The sequence below is a fragment of the Pezoporus flaviventris genome, unplaced genomic scaffold (genome assembly GCF_033815535.1).
Source record: "Pezoporus flaviventris isolate CSIRO_AGI_PZ_B2104156 unplaced genomic scaffold, CSIRO_AGI_Pfla_v1 ptg000045l, whole genome shotgun sequence".
Classification (NCBI taxonomy): Eukaryota; Metazoa; Chordata; class Aves; order Psittaciformes; family Psittacidae; genus Pezoporus; species Pezoporus flaviventris.
The window spans coordinates 28,627,531-28,652,317 of record NW_026892593.1 but is presented as its reverse complement, the minus strand read 5'-3'; the positions used below and the strand labels follow the sequence as shown (position 1 = coordinate 28,652,317).

The following is a 24,787-nucleotide window of genomic DNA, read 5'->3' as shown; positions in this document are numbered from 1 at the left end:
TAAGAATCAAAGGCAGAGCAATCGCTGATCCCAGATTCAGCAGTGCTATGAAATCAGATAGCTCCACACTGATAACACTGTCAGGTGAGCTAGTGTTCACCTTTACTGTGAAGCCTCATGCGGTGTCAAACACTGCACCATCATTCTGGAGGAAGTGTTGCTTCTGAAAAGTAGTTTTCTGTTACAAGTCTCATTTTCTTTTAATAAAAAATCAAACTTTCTATGGCTTTCACAACTTACTATCAGTCAGACAACCAGCAGATAGCTGGCAACGCAGCTAAGCAGAAACAGCTTCTGTCATCATTATTCAATAGTCCAAACAGGCATGACAATGGAGAGAGTGAGTAGAGGGACTTCCTCCATTGGCTAAACCAATAAAACTGCATGATGTAAACTGGGCTGAGGTGAGAACATCTTATCTCTGGAGTTTTCTCCACTTGTGCATGGTCATTCTTTCCTTATGGTGCAAGTGCTCCAGCCCCTAACCAGCCTGGGGCCCTCCTCTTAACTTGCTCCAGCTTATTGAGGAATTCAGTGCTCTGATAAGTCACATGCTATAAATGGCATATAAGTGGCAGAAGAGCTCTCAGCCTCCCAGAGGTGAGGCAGGAAGAGTCCTTCTCCAGGGTTTTGCCATTGCAGTCTCATTTTCCATGGAAGAACATGGCACAGGTTTAGAGAAACTGAAGCCTGTTTTCCATTGTCTTCTACTAACTCCTGCAAGATCTCAAATCCCAAATATGCTTTTCTAGAGCTAGGTGATATGGTCTCTGTATCTCTTCATAGCACAATAAGGTCTCAAACACCACTTCCTGAAAAGCAGTGATCTTAACTGGCATGATTCACTCTTCCTCCTGGACAAATGAGAAAAAAAACCCATTGACCACACTTCAGAATGCTTCTAACCATACCTAGTCTCCATAGACCTCTCACTAAGATCCCTTTGAAAGTATGATATGGGTGAAGGTATCTCTTCAGCAAATCCTGCTTGGCATCACTTGGAAGCACACACTGAACATCGCTAGCAAATATGACTTGTATGACAAGATCTACACCTTGGAGAGAGTAAAATTATTACATGAGAGGAAGGTTGAATATTTTATACATTGTCTGGTATCAGAGATGTCAACTTAAGAAAAGCTAATTAAAAGCCAAGCAATTACAGAATATTTCTGTCATAAGAACATCTCCCTTTTTAATAGTTTGGGAATATGTTTAGCTGGAGTTTACATTTGAATTAGGGTACTTATCAGTCACTGATGATCCTTTAGCCATGAATTTGTCATTATAAAGTCATTTTTATTTGTGGTTTCTGTAACTTCCTATTGGAATGAGTTTCACAGTGTAACTATGCTTTAGATATATGAAAAAAAAATCACCCATAGCATTAATACAGAACTCATCTGTCCACAGAAAAATCAAAATAAAACTTCTCCTTAAAAGAGAAGTATAATTTTATGCTGCAATAATACTGGTAATATTTTCCTCCGTTTTATGATGCGGGTAACTATCTGTGTTTTATAAAGCCAAAAATGGAAAGGTGGCAGTGAATGCTATACTTTCTATCAGGTAGCTCACTTTTATGTTTACATGTTTGCATCTTTCTAGTTGGAAAACATCTTTTATAAGTGTCCATATGGAAAAGAGGATTGTAGTCAACTCACCAGCAGCAGTGGGCAGCTGATGGCCAAGCAAAGGAGTAACCTGCTACCAAAGCAGCAAAGATCCTGGCACGTCATCACTCACTGCAAACGCAGCACCAAGATAAAGATGCTAAATTTCTCCTATAAATGCAGCATGGCTTAAAAAGCACCTGACTTGTTTCCATATCTTGCTTAGATCTGGAAGCAATTTATTTGGCTGCTTTTATGTGCCACAGAATCTGATAAACATCCTGAGGAAGCTCAGCCAGATCCCACTTCCCCACCCCATGGATTTATTAGTGAATTCTCACCGGTTCTTTATGTTTTCGCTCCAAGCAGCTGACATACCTCACATTGATGTTCAGGGCTGGGACATCCCAGCCTCAGGTGATTCAGTGCAGAGCAGGTATGTCCACATAATCCCATCCGTGTGACTCTCAGCACCTAGGGCTGCCCACAGCAATGACTCCTTGCAGCCCATGGTGTGGGGCACTGCCATGCAGGGACACCCCACATCTCTGGCTAAGCTGCTGCTGCCTGCTGCTGGGCAGTGCCTACTGTGCCCCATCTGGGCTGGCTCCTGGAAACACTCAAGCATCTCCTCACCCACAGGGCGGATTTAAGCATTACTGTTAAGCAGGAGATCCCCTTTCCCTATGCAGCAAGTGGCTGGCTGTGTATGCTCCTCCCAAAAAGCTGTGTCCAAACCATTCAAAAAGAATTGGAGACAGGACTTTTAATCTTAGCACTTGGGTCTTCCACCACTGACTTCTGCTGTGGGCTTTGGCTTGTTCTGTAGACCTCAGCTGGACCTGAAGGATCAAGGTAAATCTGAAGAAAACATGTTTTGCATTTGGTGTTCAAGATTGAAGATTGTATCATTTAATATATTTCTAAGTTGTGACACTGAAAAAACTTACATCTTTGGAAGACCTATAGTTTTCTTGAAATAAGCAAAATACCAATTTATAAGATAAGCCAGTGGAACAGAACAGCCAATTTTTTGTCCAGGCACTGACTGACGCACAGTCTGTGAAGATTTCTTGATCTCACTCTACCCAGACTGCAGACAGAACTTCCCCTAGCTGAGCCCTGTTCTTTTCTGGTTCTGCAACATGTGTGTTTTATTGCTATTTCAAATGCTTTTTGTTAAATATTGAGAATATGAGGCAGAATTTTCTCCCCAGTGGTACATGACACATAGTGGTTAAATCTGCTAAAAGGAATGTGTACATACTTCCAGCAAGCCAAATGAGGTCAGTGACAGAAATAGGGGTGAGTGTGCAAAATACATACACGAAAAATTCATGAAGTTATGCTAATTACATCATTGCACTAATTAGAACAAAAAGCAAGCCAAGAACTGATCAGAGAAACTAATGGTTGCTTGCCACTGTTATTTTCTAGAGTCCTTCTGTTAGACATTCACATGAAATGAAAGTGACCATAACTTCAATTCAGTAACCATTCTCAGATAAGACCACACATTCCTGCATCAATTAAAGTAAAGAAGTTGATTTTTCCCTAGGGAAAAAGTCAAGTACCAAGGGTCTGGGCATGTTCTGGGTCCACTAATCTATGTGTATCTCTCATTGTCCTGGTATTGGCAGTCTCCACAGGTAGCACAGGGTCTGTGCCATGCATGCAGAAGTGCTTAATTACGTGGCACAGGTCTGAAGGATGGCTCAGCACTTCATGTAGGCACTCAGCAGATTTAGGCATAGAAGTTTTGTACTCAAACCAGCTCATTGTCAGCATTATACAGCCTGGGCACATCCTGATGTCTTGTGGTCCTTAACTGATAAATGCTTCCAAGTTTGTCCTTGGCATAGATAAATATTACTAGTTTCAGGGGTAAGGCATAGAGGCAGAGGATGGGCTTTGACTGAAAGGAAGCTGGTGGCTGGGGTAAGATCAGAGCAGGGATTCTCTGCAGGCATGGTGTCCCTTTTCACTGTTTCAGAAACTTTTTCAGCTCTGAGGACAGCTCTTGGCTTGACCTGCCACGCTGTCCTTCCCTCGCTGGTTGAGTCTGTTATTGAAATTGAAATGCCAAAAAGGAAATGTTAACAATAATTGCCTGGATTTTCATATTCTTTATGTATTTGGATAGGATTGAAGATAACGAAAGTACCAGACATATGTGCTTTTCAGCAAAGTGACTGCTACATCACAGGTACTCATGCCGGGATGCCAGGGTATGTGATCCATGGTGGAAATAAATGGATGTAGATCCACTTAGTCTATGTTTCCTCAGTATGCTCGGTCACCATCCCAGACCATCATCATTCCAGAGGACACAGCAATGATGGTTGTCCTACAAGTCTGCTTATCTGTATGTAACAAAAGGTTTTATTTTAAGGATTACAAGACTGATTCAATGGAAACCACAAGCCAATTTGGTTTCTCTCATAAGTAGTGCCAGAGAGCAGGAAAGAACTGAGGATACCTCAGGAGAAAACAAGAAGTCAAACTTATCTCTGCTGATCAACCATTGTCTCTAGATGAGACAGGGTTTCCTCGTGACATCCCTGGGAGCCTGCAAAAAGTCTAGTAATGGATGTGCATACTTTGCAATAACCTTTTGTAAAAACAGCAAGTAGGGCAGAAACCTCACTAACTGCCTGGTGAAATAATAGCATTGATTTTTTGGTGATAAGTGGCATCAAATCTCAAGGCTAGTTTTATCAAGAAAATATTCTTCTGCATTCAGTGCAGTGATTTATTGCATCCTTTTGCAACATGAGTCTCTTAGTCTTGGCTCATGTGCAGTATGTTTTAGTTTTAATGAGTGTTTGGGTAAACAGATCTGGAATTCTCCATAGTATTAAAAAATCCTCTTCACCTCTTGCAAATAAGGATTTTGAGAATCTTATCTCAACTTATGTTGCTCAACTCGTAATGGCCATGTCCCAGCCTGAAGAAGTAAGCCTACTGATCGTTCTCAGATACCTGATTGTAATGGTCACATTCTAGATTTTGAAATGTCCACAGAAATCCTATTGCCCTCACATAACTAATCAGAGTGTTCTTCACACCCCTATGTATGGTAACAATATTTTTGGTGTAAACATTTTCCTGGACAACAGATAAGTACCGATTGTACTTATGTCTTTGTTCTAAACTCACGTAATTAAGCATTACTAGCACAACAGTTCACAACTGTTACCCCTCCCAGTGTGGCCTAAGCAATTCTATTGGAAACCATACTGAGAATAACAGTGATTTAGTGGTAAATAACCAAGTTACTTTTAGGTTGGTGCTAAATATGGATGTCGTAACCCTTTTGGTGCTCCAGACTAACCAGGCAAAGTTTTAGTATCCGAATCACAAATAAGAGATTTCCATTTAAAACCATTTACTTTTGGTATTTCAGTGTGAAAATGAAACAATCTTCATTTCCAATAGGTTTGGATGACTTTGGTTGTTTCCTTTTCTATGTATGTGCCATGTAGATTTGAATCTGTCACAGCATAAATATAGGTGTCTAATATCCTTTTTTTCAGATTTATAAGACTAATTACCTCTTTAGACTGTAATGTAGTCAACCGTATCTTCTTCAGGTTTTTTGCTTGTATTAGTTCATTATATACGATTAAGCTTTGTAATAATTTGTAATTGAATTGGCGTAACAGAAACTGAGTGTATAAAACAATTTGGCAAAGTGCCCATTTTAGTATATTAATTCTGCCAAGTGAGTTGATAATAAGATTAAACTGGATTTGAAAGATTAGAGAGGCTTGTCTTAGGAGGACATAAAGGTTAGTTCCACATGGGTTTTCAACTGCTTAAAAGGAGCCACTATTTGAATTTTTGTCTGTTCTTTTATGAACTCTTTCTACAATCTTCTTCGATGAGGAAAAGGGTACCAAAAAATACATAAAAATAGCTGAAAATTTCTTTCCATTAGCTTTGGGTGCTGAAATTGATCTACAGTCCCAGGGTTTATTAATTCAGAAGCTTACGTATTGGGGCCTGACAGATAACTGAACGTGTGACCTACATCCTGCAAGATCCTACTCAGACTGCTCCACTTCAGATGTTTTTATTTTATGCTTCATACTATAGGCAGAAGAGTGTGGTAAAACTAAGTCAAAGGGCTCAGTGAGAACTGCCTCTTTGCTTCTTTCACTGATTCTGCAGAAACTATTTCTGTCCATTTCAACTGCAAGACAGGCTGCACAAATGGTTGAAAATAGAAGTGACTGCCCACAGAAAGAAGTAATGAGGAAAAGTAGACAAATACAACCCTGATGAAATCAGCAGCCTTCTTGGGCCATCAGATTTGTCTCTTTGATGGGCAATTAAGTCCTCTTTGCAGCTTTTAATTCCTGTTTCATATTTATAATTCAAAAATAAAAAATAAGTATTGGCAAATTCAAATGCATCTGCAATTCTATTAAGATAGGCAAAAAAAAAATCACTTTTTGTGTTTGCTTGGTTTAAGTCACACTATTACATAGCATTGCATGAAGCCTATTAAAAATGTCTTGCTGCTGTTCCATGCTTGCATCCTTATATGCCTGCAGTTTTTCTCCACACCCAGATTAAAACTTCCTGATAAGCCCAAAGCAATGAACGAAAGCAAAGAACCAGAGCTATCAGTCTAGTACATCCAGCAATACAGAAATTGTAGAAAGCCATTTTGGCATGGTATTTGCTGTCCAGATCCTTCCTAAAGTGAAGATTTTGTTTGACTTTTCTAACAGCCTGAGCCAGTTAAATAAACCTGGAAATTCATGCTTGTTTGGGGTCTTCTGAGGGTTGGTGGCTGGAGGAAGGCCTCCAGAAAAGGCTGTCTGCTGTTCCATGAAAACTTTATGCTCTGCACAGTGTGAAAGAAAACTAATACTTCCCTTTAGCAATCAAAATCCTGCTAGTATTGCAAGACTTGCTAGTATGCTTCTTGAAAGTAGGAGTAAGCTGCCGTAATTGTTTTGTAAGACATTGTTATATTGCAGAAAGAAGACCTGGTGCTTTGCCTTTCACTTTCTCCTGCCCTTCCTTGGCTCTAATTAGAGCAATGCTTGAAGTAGGTATCACCCAACAGAAACATCTTCTAATGTGTGTGGCAATTCAGTAAATCTAGATGTCAAGAGCAGAGAAGAAAAGAGTCAGGACTTCTGGCAGCTGCTGGATGATCATTCTTTGCCCCCTTTCAGATGCTGCATAATGCTTCTGCCCTGTTTCCTCGCCAGAAGGATGAGCCAGGTGTGCGCAGGAAGATGAATCCTGAACTGTGGCAGTCAAAAGCCTGAGGCATGGAGATGTGGAAAGAAACCCACACAGCAGCTGTGTTTTTCCTCCAGGAGCTTTGGAGAATCCTGGCCCTTTCTGCCAGTCCCATGTCCTGGCACGACCCAGCCCAGGGCTTGCAGCCATCGCACAGCCTGGTTCCCACCAAGCAAAGCAGGGCAAGATTAACACATTAGATCTCATTTCTCTGCACAGCTGACTGGACCAAAAGCCGAGCATACTTGAGGGAACATGTATCTGTATCCTGGTATGAGCTGGACGTGGGGATGTGAACCAATCATTCCCTTCTCCCAGCTGTGGAAAAGGGGCTGTAAACTCCCAGAAGAGAGAAAAAAAAGTGGCCAACAGAGCAGTAACATTGTAAGCTCCTTTGCAAGACCTGCCAGAACCATCAGTATTGTTTAATAACCAGCTTTCTTGTCTCCAGAAAACATATTCCATAACCAAAGTTAGTGGGTATGTTACAGCTGTGGTCCAGCTGTCACCCTCTGTGCAGACCTCCTTGAGGTTTTCTTAGGTGAGGCAAGACTAAACTTCTGGATGGGATAAAATGCGCAGCTACTACAGGGCCAAGGACAAGACAAGAGCAAAAGACAGAGCAAAAGTCTGTTAACTATAGGCTTCTAGATCAGAGAAGGTGTAAGGTCAATGTAATTCATTTACAGAAGAAAGACCACAAAAAACGTGACTTAAAAAGAGAGTTTAGTGGTCCACTTTAACGGTCATGGAGACATTTTGTGATTATAATGGAACTTAAAGCAGGTGCATACATCTGCTGTTCAAGATGGAGCATGGTTGTATAAAAAGGTACTGAATATTTTATTCATAAGTCTAGTAAGACTGGGAACTCAACCCGATCGACTGCACTGACCTACTTTTCATGAATACCCGATCTCACACAGCCATGCTCGCTGTCTCAGAACTGATAGCACAACAGGTGAACATGCCTTCCTGACCACTTCAGAGTACTGAACTAAAGCATCATTTTTAGCTCCAGTGCTTTCTTCTTTGTGTTTTATTTGAATTCATTGCAGCGATAAAATGATTTTTCCTTCATTTTGAGTATCTGGTTTCTATCAGAATTGCTGGCTTTGTACTTGCTGAATGCAAAAAACCTTTAGCATGGAGCATTACAATAATGTTGCTATCTTTCTTGCAGCCTGGAGTTGTAGCTAGATTATCATCACTACAAATAATTTATAAAATACAGGTGCTTGTTCACTGTTGAACAAGCACCTGTATTTTATAAATATTATATTATGTGTATGTATTAGGAAACCATGTCCTGTCCAGGACATGCTCTTTCTGTGGCAGATTTCATTTATAGCAATTCAATACCCTGAAGTGGAAATTTCCAATCAATTGATTCCTTTTAATATTAATTTATGGACACTCAAATTACTGCCATTTATTTGAAACCTCTTACAAAATGGACTTTGATATTCTACAGATCTTTATATAAAAGATTAAACTGAATTTGGCAATTCTCTCCATGTTTCTTTTCCTTCTTCTAAGTAATAGGTTTTTCTGCATGTTTCTTCCATAGCACTGTCCCTTTTTTTTAAGAGCAGCATGCTACGTGTTACATGCGCTAATGAATTGGCATTTATAAAGCAGAATGTATACCGTATCTAAGATGACTGCTGTGAAAATGCCTGAGTTGCTGCTCTCTCTAAATAGAGCACAATTATGGCATATGGTTGGAGTGCTTTTATCTGTGCTGCCACTGCTGGAAATTTAACTGTGTATGTGACCTGAATATTTAGAGCTCAATGGAAAATTCCATAAATGTAGTATAGCTTCAGAGCACCTAACAGCTGTTACAAAAATTATACCCATTATGCACCATTGCCAGATGAAGCCCTTCTCCCATCCTGGGTGTATTCTGTCACTTGTATTCATGCAGTAATTTAAAAGTCCCTTTGAAATACAATTACTCTAGGTGCTAAGTAGCTTGCATAATAATTCCGTGGTAGTTTTTCCTGTCCGTATTTTCGTACTCCTTCCTGGCTCTGCACGGTTAATGTTCAAACCTGAAAAGGCAGGGAGAAACTATATCATATATAGACCACATGTACTGTGTGCTTTTGTTTGCTTAGTTTGATATACATGCTAGAAGCCGCTTCCTAGCTGAGGAAACATAAAAAATGAAGGAGCAGCTCTTCACACTCCTAGGTTTCTTATTATAATGGGGTGGAGCAAGGGTGTAATATATCCCTGTATGCTCCCTTTCACTTTGACTTACTACAGGAGTACAGCAGCACCGAAGATCATCATTGCAGCTGGAACTGCAGAAACAACAAACAAGAGAGTTTGTAAGAGCAAAGAAGAGAGATTGCAAAGCATTGTGTTTTTAAAAGCACAGCTTAAGTAAGATTACACAGCCTGCAGGCTGGCTTCTTAACTAATGATTCTTCCTGCCTCCTACTTGTAGTTCAGTTCCTCCTGCTTTTATGCTGTTGGAACATGTTAAAAGACACTTTTCTGCAGACGAAAAAGTGCTAAATGTGGTGCACACAACTGCCATTGACAACCTGCTGCTATAACACTGCATTGGCTTTGTAAATGGTCAGGGAAGGAGAGGAAGTATTAGCTGACATAGCATATGAGTGGCAGGCACAATTTCAGTAAGAGAGAGTTATCAAAGTTCGTGCAGAAGTAATGGCAGTTTAAGTACCTAAAACCATGCTTTGTGTGGCAAAGAAATTTCCCTGTGGAGAAGATCTGGAAAGGTTACAAATTCCAACCCTTTGCCTACAGCTGAGTAGGACCAATACTGTCCACATCTGTCCTGACAGTGCTTGTGTAGCTTGACTTCATGATCTTCTGTAGGTGTCACCATCTCTCAAGGCCATCTGTTCAAGCACTCCCTATCCTTGCCCTTATAAAGTGGGTTTTTATGCCTAATGTCTAACTTGAATATTCCTTGCTGCAGTACATGCCCATCACTACTTGTCTTAAAGCAGCAAAAAGAGAGAAGAGATTGTTCCCTTCCTCACTGCAATACTGGCTCTGCAAGTTGCTCCTTATAATAACCCCTTATTAGTATTAATAAGAATCATCTCTTCAATCTACGCAATGGCAAGAAGAGGACATTACATGTGAGGCTCTGTCAGTAAAAATGAGAGACAGAGAAGAGAGAACTAACCAGCTGTCTAAATCTGGGTAATAGCAATCTGCCTCAGACACATTGCACAGCAGTCAGCATACTGGGAAATGTAGAAGTAGAGCTAAAATTAATCCTTGCTCCCATGAGGACATTGCAACTCAGGAGGATTCCTACAAGAGAACAGTCCTTAAGTACTCCTTAGCATCAGGAAAATGATTATAGGATATTCTTCTGAAGCTCAGCCTCAGGGAAGGGATTTATGCAGGCTAGATTTCTTATAAGGACTTGCAAGCGAACACTTTTAGGAAGACCTTTTTCAATCAAATCCTGTTAAACTAATTGGAGTTTAAGGCAAACTAATGTTTAAAATAGGTGATGAAAATTATTTTATTGGTTCACAGTTTAGTAATGTGGTCACCTCAGATTACAGTGAGATCACATCAGGTAACCACCCCCATTGAAGCAATCACCCTAATTTCCCTATTCCTGGCTTCTTTTGGATAACGCAGAGGCATCAGAGCAGGTTAATGTCATTGACTATCTCTGTTCTTGTAATACTTTGTATCTTCTCCAGGTCTCCATTAAATTCTATAACTGACTGCAAATGCCAAGTCCCATTTCAAATATCAGAATCATGACAAAGATTGCACTTAGAAAGCACCATGCCCAACAGCCATGTCAGAATAATGCAGTCACATCCAAGCACCTTGTGGAGAGCTGGTAATCCAGCCAAAGGTGAACTTGACCTCAAAAATGTTAATTGGCAGAAGATAAGAATGCTCTGAGTGCTAAATTAGGAAAATAATTTGGGATATGGCAAGGGATTCTTAAGAAAAAGATTGTATTAAAAAAAACAAAATCACTGTTTTTTAACACAGCAAAGACTCTCCAAAAGAAGATCCAAAATATCCCTGACCCCCTAATTATTATTTGTAATTGCCCTTATGCTATCAAGAGTTTTCTCAGTTCTGTGAAGTGAATTTAATGACATACGATGCCATTAAATCTAAAGCAACTCATGCAACCTGCTGGAGCTCACATAATTAAAATGCAATGGAAATGCCTTCATGGAGGAACTTACTGGCATTCCCCCCCCCCCCCCTTCAGGAGAGAACAGTATGCTCACGCACTGGCAGAGAGAAGCAACCACCTCCTGTACACAGGGAGTGCTGCTGGTGGAGCAGGGACTGAGAACAAGGCAAGGATCTGCTTCTTTCCGTTTCTCACACCACCCCTCACACCACCTCCTCAGGAAAGGAGCCCTAGTGCACCATGGTCATGAGTGCCCAAAGAAACCTCTAGCTGCGCAAACAAAAGTAGGGTAACTCCACGCACCACAGCACACCAGGTACATGCAAACCTCTTAAGGGGGCTCATGGGCAGCTGGCAATCTGTTCAACCTTCCCATGGCCTCAGGGCTGTAGATGTACAGAGCCTGGGCTAGGTCCCAGCGTGGGCCTGGGAAGGAGGCATTGTGCCAGCCCCAACCTTGGACTACCTCAGCAAGTTCTGATGGAGTATTTGTACTCACTGGTATTGCAACTTAAAGGCCCAGATCAATTCCAGTACAAAAAAAATAGCACCAGCTGTCACTTACTTGTTTCCTATTTACAGCAGTAGTCACCTCTCATAGGACTTGAGTGAGTTTTCTAAATTTCACTTTTACTACTTTTTCATATAATGGTAATTTTGAGACTGGCTGTTCTAGTTAACTTAATTCGTAAGCCCAAAAGTTGAATATTTTTGGTGACGAGCATATAATTGTCTTTCTATCACACTAAGTTAATGTCTACGCTCTCTTGACACATTTAATACAATTCCTACTTTTACAGTACAAAACATGTTGGAATATGCAGGATTATCTGGGATTAATACTTTGGCTTTATCTTGCATTTTGACCCAAACTCTTTTTAATGATATCGCTGTTTCAATGCAGATATCCTTTCTCTTGAGGGAGCCCCACTGACTTCAGCCAGACTTCACTGGAAGTCATTGAGTATTCACAGATTCATAGAATGGTTTGGATTGGAAGGGGCCTTTAAATATCATCTAGTTCTAACCTCCCTGCCATGGGCAGGGACTCAAACCCCATCCAATCTGGCCTTAAACACTGCCAGGGATGAGGCATCCGTAATTTCTCAGGGCAACATGTTCCAGTGTCTCATCACCCTTACATTAAAGAATTCCTTTCTGTATCTACTCTCTTTAACTTTAAAACCTTTAATAGACTCCAAGCCAGAAACTCCAGAAACCTGACCCTCAGCAATGACATTGTAGCTAGCATTATCCTTTAGGAAGGATGGAGCACTGTTCTGCCAATTCTCCCAGTTTAATTGCAAATCATTGAAAAGCCTAGATCCTGAGTTCATGGGACAGGGAATTAAACATTTTACAATGAAAAAAAATGAATATAGGTTTAATGGTTGTGGAGAAAAGTTTAGAAAAAGGAAACTATAATGGACTGAAATCCCACAGAACAGATAAAAAATATTCAAATGTTCTCTTAAAGCCTTTCTGGTTTTAAAGCTAATCTGAAAATTTTGCATCTCTCTGACTCACGATTCTTAACACAGGGGAAAAGAAAATACTAAAACTGGGAGCATTTGTGTACTTACTTCCAATGCCTTGTAAAGGGAATGCAATTGACATCTGCTACAGTTGTATTTGGACCAGTACATGTGATCACTTCATTTAAGTGAAGGATTTGCTTTCATTTGAGAGCAGAAACATTAAATGTTGTCATGTGCTGCACTAATAGGATAAATCTGGGATTTCCACAGAACCTCCCGGACGTCTGTTATAATGATGATCTCATCGCAAAGAAAATCTTGTTATCTCAAACTGTTTTATCCCACACAATTATCTGGTGTGAGGTTAGAAGAGAGGATGGCTGGCAAGAGCAGGAAGAGTCAAGGCATCCTGGCAACACAAAGCACATTATATACTGTTGATCCAGGCCAGCAATGACTACATAGCCATAAGAGCTGCTTAATAACCTATATGAAAGGAGCTTGTATCTCCCAGTAGTTCTTTCTTGCAGGTCCCAGTGACATCGAGTGCCATACTGGTAGCTGCCATTCCCTGGACTGGTGCTACTGGCTCCAACTCGGAGCAGGCAAGGAGGATAAGGGGGCAGTGCTCTTGCACCACTCCCATAACCCCTGAGGTAGCAGCCAGCTATGTCATCTGTGGAATAGGACCTCAGCATTTCAGGGGCTCCTGTAGAAATGGTAACACAAAAGCGACCCCTGCACTAAGGGGGTGCAAAACATCCACTCTGTACGTAGACAGCTTTATTCCTTAAGCCACCTTTCACAAGCCATTTCCCCACTCAAAATCATTAACAATTATTTAAAAAGAAAAGAATTCAGTTTCATCTTTGTTGTTTGCTCCTTATTTCATATCTCAAAATCCTGTAGGAATAGTTATTGACCTGTGGAGTTTTCACTCTACCTCATTAATGTTGCACTGTATGAAATAAAACGTGGAATTGAGACAGCAAAAAGCACACAGAGAGCAATTTCCTGTCCTGGGTTTCATGTGTGTGGTAAGAATAAACAGCAGATGTCAGCACTAATCCAGAATTTGAAATGTTCACATAGAATTTAATCAGACCCCACTTTACTGTCCTTAAAATGCTTATGCTCAGCCTGTGAAGAAACTCATCAAAATCTCTGCTTGGAAACAGAAATATATTTCTATTTAAAGAATCTTAGCAAATTTTAAGTATCACTTGTAGTCTATGAGTACTCCTAGCTAGCAAGGCAGCACATCTGTATGGATAAGTTTTTGCCTATCCTTGCACTAAAAGATCACCAGATCTATACGCTTCCCTAAAAATAAAAATAAGTTTTTAAAAGTGACTTCAGAAGAGACAGCAGTTTGAAAAAGGGCAGGTGCAAAGGGTTGAGACCTGAGAGCAACAAGTAGGCTTGAAGCTGAAGGACAGAGGAGAGTGAGAGGGCTCTTGGTGCAGCTGGCAAGTGAGGGCTGCGGCTCAACCTTGCTTTGGGGTAGAACAGGATGGGGCAAGTGAGTGAAACAGATGTAAGAACATATCTTCTGTGGCCAGGGGTAGAAGTGGACTCATATCTGCTGCACAAGATATACAAACCACTGAAGATTTTTCCAGAAATAAAGCATAATTTGGCATTACAAGTACATACAAACCGTGTTTTGTAGTTCACAAACCGCATGCTGAACTACAAGATGAGGGAAAAGGAGAATTGCATCCTCCCTCCCTGTCTGGTCCCCACCACTTGGAGATCAATGGAGGACATGCAGCTTACATTAACAGGCTGCCTCCCTAGCCCTGGAAACTTTTTCAGCTCTTGAAGAAGGCAGCCAAAAAGAAAATTTAAAATATGCCACAGATTGCAAGGACATTTCCCACCAGCATGAAGCACAGTGAAATTCCGCAGGGTTTTAACCTTTGTCATGGCTACTAGAGATACAAGAACATACTGCCTATGATAGATCCCAAGATTGCTCTTTCCAGTATCTCTGGTGAGATCTCTCAAATCCTGCAGCAACCTGATGTCTGCAGCAAATCATCCCTGACAAGACTGCACCAAATAGTAATCTTTCAGTCAGGATTTCTCCCAAAATAGAAGCATTTTTAATACCAATCCATAGGAACATGTGTATTTATTCTGTTGGGTTGGGGTTTTTTGTTTATTTTTGAAAGAATTTTTCATCAAAACCAAAAATTAGCAGGCTTAATAGCTGTATTATCTACGACTGTAGCTTTGTCTCCAAGGATCACATGTTCCATAACTGACATTGAATGGAAGAGGACAAGAAGTATACACAGGGTCAATTATAAAAGTAAAAATAGCTTGGCTATTTAAAATCGTATTAATTCTTGTTACAAAACCAAAATGACATCTGCTTACATTATGAACTTAGAAGACTCAGACAGTTCCCTCTGAGCTGAGAGCTAAATCTCAGACTGAACAAACTGGCAAGATGCCCAGAGCCACCTTCAGTTTTAGCAAACACCACCACCCCAGATCAAATCCAGCTGCCTCCCCTGTCATTCCACGATCTTTGCTCCCTGAACAGCCTTGCTATACACTGTTTTTGTGAAAAATAAGTAGGCTGCTTTCATTAACTACTAAAACAATTTACTTTGGTTCATCTCCTCTGAACAGAAGTACATGAGAGATCATCAATCTTAACTTCTCTGTCAGCACAGAGATGTCAAACCAAAATTAAGTGCTGGAAAAACTGTTGAGGGAGAAAGTAGAAAAACGAAAAGTAGAATGAAATAGTGTGAATCCTCTTTCTCAAAAGAGAGGAAAAGAAATACTGCTGAGCTGCCTTGCTGCTAGTAGCTGACATTCTGTCAGGTTAGAAACTTCATTTTTCACACAGAATCGGAGACATTAGTGTACCTGAGAGCTGCAGGCTTTTAATGAATTCAGACAAAAAAAAACAGAAAAGTAAACAAATTCTCTTGTGAATTAACAGTGCTTCGATCTCCACTTTTCATGATAACAATTGCTTATATTAAATATTAGAAATTAGTTGTATCGTCTCATTTTTTGCACAATACTCCCATGCAAGATTACAGTCAACTCCTGCCTTCACCTGTGAACGGTCCTTTTCAAGGTGTCTTCTTTTACCTTAAGTGGTATCTGGCTCTTTTCTAAACAGAACCACAGAAAAGTGAATTTTCTACCCATTTCAACACTTTCTTCATGAATAGCAGATGTTTTTATGCATAACCCTTAGGGATAGGATGAGCTCTATATCACACTCTGAAGATGAGGAAATTCCAGTGGCTCTAAAAATAAAGTGAAATCACACAATCTGCCTACCACATATATCCCACATCTAGACTTCGGATATAAAAAGAATTAACAAAAAAATGCTTCAGCTGCTCTATATTATTGCTCCAGCAATGACAGAATGAGAGCTGAAACAATTGGCTCCATAACTGGTGCTATCCTCTACTCTTTAAAATACCTGTGAGCCAGAAACTTTCAGTAGGTGATGGGTGACCTTCCACTTAGCTCAGTGGCCGTCAAGATTAGCTCTAAACTGAACACAACATAACAACCTGACAACACATACACAGAGGTGAGCTTCCTGTCAGATTGAAACTTTTGCAAATGCCAACAGATGAGCAAAAAAAAAGGATTTTAGCCACTGAATATGTCTAATAATCTGGGAGCCAATGAGGACAACAAAACAAATGCTGCTTATTATCAAAGTAATTATGGCTTTGTGTCACAAGTCAGTTTGGTCCCTCTAGTCATTTCACATGATGGCAAGCAGCAATCAGAAGCTAGACTCTCAGAACACTACCTCCTGATGCCCCTTTTTCTTGGAGCCTCCCTGGGAGGAGAGGACAGATGTTCCTGGACAACCAGTGCCCACAGAGACCTTCAAATGGAGGGACCTTAAAGATGCTGCTGATAGCTCTCAAAGAAAGGATATAAATTAATATAAATATGCCAATGAATGCATTTTCCTGATGGAATATAAGAAGGGAATCACCTACATTATTGATGCAAACTTTTATTAAATCTCAGTTTACTGCTTGCTTCCTGAAATTGTTTTGGACTCGCGAAATGTACTTACTGGTATACAGGAAATTCAGACAAACACAAGTGCTCTAGGTGACATCTAAAAGAGACTTTCAAAAAGCAAAGTTTATGAATGCAGAGCTGCAATTTGTGTGCAAATAAGTGAGACTGGTTTAAAATATACAAGCATTATGTAAACAAGGCCACTCATGAAATGTCAAGTCAATTGGAAGTGTGTGGCTCTCTCAGCAGTGCTGTCATACCCTTTCTCAAAAGGAGTTTCTGACCATTCAGTCACTCCTTTGTTTGCTTTTTATTCTTATCTGTGATCCCATCTGTCACAAGACCCTCCGTATCCTTAAATATTACTTATCTGACCACTCTAGTCTAAAAACAGCTAAAATATTTATGTGTTGCATAAATATATGCCACATAGCAGAGTGACAGTGAATATGACATTTCAGGCATGTGCAGTCACATAAAGACATGACTTCATACTGAAAAAGATGCAACCTCCATACACTTGCAGGGATACTAAAACTTCTTGATTGTCACTTTACATCAGTTATCAGAAAAAAACACATTGACAAGATTGTGCCAACCAGCCTTTTTGGTTATGAACACAGACATAATTTTGGACCTTAAGCACCCCTCTCAGAAAGCAGAATTTAGCTCATTCATCCCTTCAGAGAGGTGAAGTACTAAAGAGAATAGTGTTTTCTATCTAGTAAAAGCTTTTATCATATCACACTCTTTGTCACGGTATTATCACTTACACTTCTTTTCAGTAACAGATTGCTGCAAGGCCATGAGCAGTTCTTTAATGCTTTGTTTTATTCCTACTATCTGCCCGCTTATTCAGTGCCTTATCTAAAGACACAATAGAATATTTAGACTACATTTATTCATTTCCTCCCAAATACTGCTATGGAAATATTCAGAATAGTACCTGAGAGCTTCATTCACACTCAAGAATTTATTTTCACATCCTCCCTGTCAGAAGGCAGCTATTATTGTCCCTATCTTTGTACTTGGAGAATTAATGCATCGAAAGACAGAAATTGGATTTACTCTAAATGCCTATTTAGGTGCCTATATTAAGAATATAGGCTGTGAAGGTTACAGCTCCAGCTGTAAGCATGCTTTTGCAATAATCCCAAGACAAGTACTTGCAGCATAAGATTCCAGGTCCCTTTTGTGTCCCCTTCATTTATTCCTCCTCTCCTGGTCCTATGAAGAGCCATTCTTTGCTACAAGATGTCACTTCTTTAGAAAATCTTGTTCGGATCCTCTCTGCCCTTTTCCACTCCATTTGAAGTGATTTACACCCAGCCACCAGAATAGCCTTTGGGCAGTAACGTACTGGGATTTGGACTGACCACAGCTCAGCAGCTACACAGGGATCTGCACTCAAACTTCTAAGTCTTTGTAAAGTCATTATAGAAAAAAAAAGAACCAATCACAATCTCCATCACTACTTTAGTTTTGAAGGAAGCTTGGTTTTGTCAGCCAGGGTAAGTTTGAGAAGTTACTTACACAGAGGCTCACTTCATTTCTGGACCCCAAATGTTCTGCAGAAAACAGGGTGAATAATCTAAATCATGTTCTGCATGTAGACAGAGTCCCAGTTTCCTCTTTTACATCCTGATTGGATTTAATCACACAGCATGAAGCATATTCATAGTGCTTTTAATTAAAAGGTTTTCTATAATTCTATTCCCCCTAAATTTCGACATTTAGTTGTTTCTGTAAGATATCAGAAAACATTCAAAGATATCCTCCTTATGATTTTGAACTTTAATAGCGCCTTTAATGCAAGCGCTATGTGAATGGAAACTACAGAATCTGTCCCATGTGGAATTCCAGAATTATTTTTGTTCCAAATAAAATGAGCTATTAAAGTATTAAAAATGAGCATTGATTCAGTTTAAAAATAAAAAAAAAGTTTTGTTGGATTGACCCAGAAATTAAAAAAAAAACACATACACAAAATAAGGCAACCTTAAAAATTAGTTTGTAAACCTGACAGTGTCATGGTTTAACCTCAGCTGGCAACTAAGTACTATGAAGTTGCCAAATCATAAAAAGGTAAAATCTTGGGTTAAGAACAGTCTAATAATGGAAATAAAGTAAAATATAATAATAATAGCAACAACTATAATAATAATGACGATGAAAAGAAGTGGGAGAGGAATAAATATATGCATATTTATGCATGCATGCTTTTCCTGGTCCACGGACCAGGTTCTCCTCCAGTAGCTGCCTACCTTGAGCTCTTGCCTGGTAACCAAAGGTAACCAACCCTGTAAGTATTCAAGGCCAGGTTGGACAGGGATTTGAGCAACCTGACCTAGTGGAAGGTGTCCCTGCCCATGGCAGGGGGGTTGGAAATAGATGGTCTTCAAGGTCCTTTCCAACACAAACCATTCTATGCTCTCTCTAAGGAGAGGGACCTTAGACATGAAATACCCTGTGGAAATATCCCCCCTATTGACCACAGCAGGTTTTGGCCACCAGCTTTCACACCTCAGCTAAGTAATCAGTTAGGAGTAGTGTAACTGAGCGCATGTGATAGTGAACGTAGCACACAGTTAGTAACCTGCTAACAATTTTGATTGGTCCTAGGAACCACTTTACAAACACCAACAATGTAATAAGTTGGGGTCAGAATACCTTGCTCTGAAGATTAACCGTCTTCCCTTTGTCTCAGTATTTCCAGTGTACTTCTTATCCTGTACATTTTTATGTGCTTACTATTTACTTCGTTTCCTGCTGATTTCTCTGTTCTTTAATCCCTTTACTTCAGTCTTGCTCTGATCCTCCCTGTTGTGTCTCTGCCCTACTGCTACATATTTTATGGTGGTTTGGGGGTTTACTTTTTATTAATCCTTTCCTCTTGTGTTCCTTTCTCAGTAGCTCACAGAGCTCTCTTCCTCCCAGGCCCTCATTTTCCCCTCTACCTTACTAGTCCTTGCTTTTCTCCATATATATGTATGTTATGCATTTTATATATAATATATAAATATATATATGTATATTTGTATATACATATATATGCATATGTTCAAAGACATCTTTGTGCAAGCCATCTTCCAGGACATCTTTGGATCTTTCTGGCGTGGCAAAATGAGCTGAGATGGCCTCAGCAGAGCTAGTTTTTATGCCAGGACAAGCCTTCCACATCTCACAAACTGACCACTTTTCTCACCCAGAAATAGCAGGAGCTGTTTTATTCTCAGGAGCTGTCAAGGGTTCCCTCTTTCACACAAGAGTGATGCTTCCCTTATAAAATTCCATCTGAAGCCACAGGTTGGGCTCACGAGAGATCTCAGAGGTAGTCAGCAACAATATTTGCAGCCTTGGATGCTTGACCACAGCTAAAACATGCCAAAGAGCTTCTTTTTCGCCAAGATCTCTGCAGGGACCCTGATTATGGCATCTCCTTCCTGTAGCTCTGATGGGACTACTGCACATGCGCTATTATACATAACAACAAAACCAGAAAATCATTGTACACTGCTTAGCTTATCAGGCAGACCTATACCTCATCCCAGTTGTTAACACATCCAAGTTTTCCTTCCTAATTCTTACAAATGCATACTTTTGCTTCTTATAAAAATATAATATTTTTCTTCGCAGAAGATCACTAATCCATACTATGTCTGGATCTGATCCAGTACACCTAAATTCTGCTGAAGAAGAAGGGCAAACACTGCTGAGGGATTTAGATGAAAACTTCAGCCTGGCTTGGCCAACAACCCTGCTCAGCTCTGCCATCTCCTGCACCAACATATGCATCCAGCTGATGCATGTGCTCAATGTCCCCATGTCCCTGAGTGTGTGCTGGGGCTCTCCCTCACTAGGGTGGAGACAGGCTCACAGCTCTTAACTCACTGCCACTTCTCTGCATTTGGATATGGGGAACAGCCACAACACAACAACCACTTACAATTACTAACACATTGACTTGCTATTTTCCTATTCTTTTACACACGATGGACACAGAACCGGTCCGTAGCCTCATAAACTCTGTAAGATGTTATAACTTGGCTATAATGTTACTTCTGATATTTCTTCTGATTCTTCCACCACATTCTGTTGAAATAAGCAAAACTACCCCCACCCCCCCAGGTTACTGATGCAGCTGAAATCTACCCCATGCCAATAATGTAGGTAGTACTTCAGCTATAGAGGAAATGAAATATTAAGAAGAAAAATATTGTAAGTATCCAGATAAAAAAAATAAGAATATTTAATACATGTGCTTCCCCAGAAATAACAGCAATGGGTATCATTTTAAATATACCCAGGATATAAGCAAGATCTCGAGGGATCCCTGTTTCCAGCTATGCTCATGCTTTGCCTGACTGATGATTTTAGTATTTTGATTTACATCCCTTTCTGTTTGTTTTGGTGCTTTCAGAAGGGGGGATTTAAAAACAATTTGAAACGCAAGAATACTGGTCTAGAAATTCTTGGAAAGAACTCAGCTGTGCCATGTAGAGAGGAACAGCTTTGATGTATTCGAGGAAGTGCTCCTGCTGAGCTGGCATTTTACAGTTTGTTTCTGTCCAAACCGAACAGCTCACACTGATTCATTAGCAAAGGATCTGTTCTTTGCCAGATCACACTTGCCTATGCCAAGTTAGTTTAGCCAGGCACCACCAGTTCCTGTATGTGGCATGTGCATAACCTTTCCAGTGTGGTCACATATTAAAGCTACTGGCAAGGAAATACCGGAAATGGTTTTGCTTTTAAAAAAGGTTGCTTGAATGTATGGACACATTTGCAAGACTTGTACCAAATCCCAAAGATTTTCAGCAGTAAAAACTGCAGTTTGTATGTTAAACATGTACCAAAACCTATGTTTGATTAATTAATGCAAAAATGTCTATTTCTTTATCAAACATGCGATATGTGTTTTGGTCAGATGTAAAGCTGTCTTGGTGCTAAATGAAGACTATTTCTAATGTGAAATCCCTGGCTCCTTTTCCACTGATTTGTGACACCTCCGACAGCCATCCTCCATCTTCAGTATGTTCACCAGCAGCTCCTGCCCGCTGTTTACAAGAGCTTCTATACCTCTTAAGAGCTTCCACCTCTGGGTGAAGGACATGATGCCCATGGTGCCACCTTAATGCACATGAGATTTTCCTATTTTGTATAAGGTTATCTTTCTACTGCAGCTGGACCCTAAAACAGAGAAACAGACTCTCCAGCTAGCAACTGCTTTTCTTCACTGTAAAATTTACCATCAGGGTCCAAATTTCCTGCTAGCTGCCCTGCTGACTGCATATGAGTTTTCCTTTATCTAAGACAGCATCTTATTTTCAAATTGTCATGCCAATCCAATGTTTATAGTATTTTTTAAAAAATGGGATGTAAATATGTCTGTAAAAGGAAGGGAACCTGTTCTTTCTGTGAATATCGCTGGTGTTACAGAAGAATTACAAAATATCTTGGTCTTTAAAAGATGTTTCATGCAGAAATTACAAGTGAAAGTAGGATCATGAGTTAGAGTGATGGGGAGCCTAGAGAGACACAGCATCCTCTCCCAGCAGCGATAGCTCCAGAGCTGCACTGGGTAGCATTTCTGAGGGGCTACAGTCTGCAGCAAGGGGCTGCCTTCCCACTGCAGTAACTGTTCCAGAATATGTATCTGTCCTCTTTCTTGCTGCATTTCAGCTGTTTAAACACCTTTTACCTCACCTTTGCAGTGGGGGAACAACATTTGGAAGAAAGAATATTGAGTGTTGAATATTATCTGATAGCTTAAGCTAGGAAGTGTTAGAACCTTTCTGGTATAACAACGTGGAAGGAACACTGGACACTCATGTGCCCTTGTTTCAGCTGGGATAGAGCTAATTTTCTGCCTTAAACCGTGACACCACATTGACCTACACTATTTACACCAAACTGAATTTATATTTTTTGTTATCATTTGCCCAGAAAGTTCTCATTAAATTATATAAATTTGCTACATGCCTTTTTTTGTAACTGTGGAATTGTAACTGTTCCTGCATAAGCAAGCTGGATGAGATTGCATATGAGAGGGCAGCAGAAGTCCATGTTCAGTTTCTTCTTAGATCAAGGAAAAAACCCATTGAAATTAATTTTCTGTCTGATCACCAAGACTAAAGAGCTTTTCTTTGTCTAGTGTTTGTTTGCATAATTACATTAAATTATCCTTCTAAATGTGTGCATAAGATAGATGCTTGCATCAGTATCTTGGTGATACAGGACTGCTTGATGTAGGGGCAAGGTGATATTTAGCCAAGCATTAGAGACATGTGAGGAGCTGATGCCTGGCTCTAAACCTGTGGTTTACCATGGCAAACAAGGGGCCAAAAGAACAGATGACTGTGTAGTTCAGCACTTACTGTGACAGCAGCAGACTTCGAAGTCCTGTTCTGACTCTGAGCACCATTTCTGCATTCTTCATTAAATGTCATCAGGTAAGATAAAGAAACAAGTCACAGTAGGAGAAGCTTGAGTCAAGGCAGGTCCTCTGTCCCCTAGGGCCAGGATGCTGCTCTGTGAGTCTTTGCTATCCCCTCTGCTTTCTGGGCAATCTATGAGCCTAAACAGCAGTATGGCTCCACTCAAGGACACAAGTGAGAGACCAAGAGGAGTAGCTGTCAACACTCAGCCTATGGTATCTAAAAGCCAAATATGGTGACACAGAGAGCCTCAATATTTAATTTCTTTTGCAAAGTTATGAATAGCTGAGGTTTTCCAAAAACTGGAATTGGCTTTAAACATTTCTAAGTAGACTTCAAGGCAAAAGCAGACATCTTTCAGGACAATCCAGGCTTGAATCCCTCTCAGCATCTATATAAAGAGACTACAGTATTTCAAGACTGCATGTGGCAATGCAGTACTGTACTATTTGCTCAATTAATTACTTAACACAGAGATAGATTCAAGATAATATCCTCAGCAATAATTACAAGGTCTTCTGGAGGCAGACCTCAGTTTGTTCATATGTTTTGAACTAAATGGAAGCTGTGTGGATGCATTTAAGGAACATTGCTCCGCCTTGACAGACTTTTAGCCTGGGACACACAACTCCTGCTGTACTCATGGAAGAAGAAAGGAACATCTGTCTGCAGAAGACCATTTAGACACACTCACATTTATTGCTCTGACTATGAAGAAGTCATTGGTTTCATAAAGTACATTGATAGAAATTGAAAAGTATATCCTTTACATAAAAAAAAAGGTCTATAAGCTTATCTGGACAGAGGGCTAAACATGCTTACATGGTAGTGGATGTAATTTCCTACAGAAATAAGAAACACAACAAAAGAGCAAGTCACTTTTTGAGGAAAACAAGCAGAAAATTTTACATAGCTGATATAATTTTAAAACAAATGAAGCTTTAAAATCATATTCTACTTTTCTATCCCGTGACGCCAAGGTGCTGCCAATTTGAATTAGTACACCACAGTCAAAGTACTAATGGACATTTTCACTTACTCTCTCCTTTTGTACATATCGACACATCAATACAGAGAGGGAGGGGATTCATGAGAATGAAACTTGAAAAAATTGCTGAGCTTTTACTTTTCTAATTCACTATCTGAAGTCCTCAATTCTTCTAAGAAGCAAGTCAGCCATGTTTTGTTCCTTGACGTGACAAGAAAGTTTTATTAACCTTGAGCTGAATAGAAATTAAGGATGAATGGTGTGGTTTAACTGAAGATTAAAATCATACTTATCTCTTAAACACTAACGGTTACAAAGCAGGGTATAGATAAGGTGTTAAGTAATTTCAAGTACTTAAAATGCAAGCAACGTGCATAACCCCTCAATGGCAATATGTGCGTCCATTTGCTAAAGATTCTTCTTCCTCTTCCTGTGGGCATCCCAATGACCGCACTCCTTATATCAAAGCACAGGAGTCCAAAAGATAAAAGAAAACTAACGGTTACCCATGTATATGCAAGTGAACATGAGAGGAGATTTTAAAAGAACAACACACTTCTTAATATTTCCTCAGCAGAAAATGTTTGATACCTGGCACTTTTGAACCTGGAACTATGAATCTATTCTATAGGCACTGAAAAAAAGTGAATTCCTCTTTATACAATTTTGAAATTGTATAAGGGACATGGAACTGTTGGGACAAGTCCAGAGGAGGCCCACGAGGATGATGAGGGGACTGGAGCACCTCATGTACGAAGATAGGCTGAGAAAGTTGGGGCTGTTCAGCCTGGAGAAGAGAAGGCTGCATGGAGACCTCA

At 40.0% G+C, this 24,787-nt stretch overlaps 1 long non-coding RNA gene across 1 annotated transcript; it reads right to left on the bottom strand.

The window, feature by feature from the left end:
- Positions 1-554: 554 nt before the first annotated feature.
- On the bottom strand, positions 555-22,987 carry LOC133276692 (uncharacterized). Its single transcript, XR_009745955.1, has 3 exons — positions 22,922-22,987; positions 1,665-1,745; positions 555-854 (listed from the first exon to the last, which is right to left on the bottom strand). It is a non-coding gene; the product is annotated as an uncharacterized LOC133276692 (long non-coding RNA).
- Positions 22,988-24,787: the final 1,800 nt, after the last annotated feature.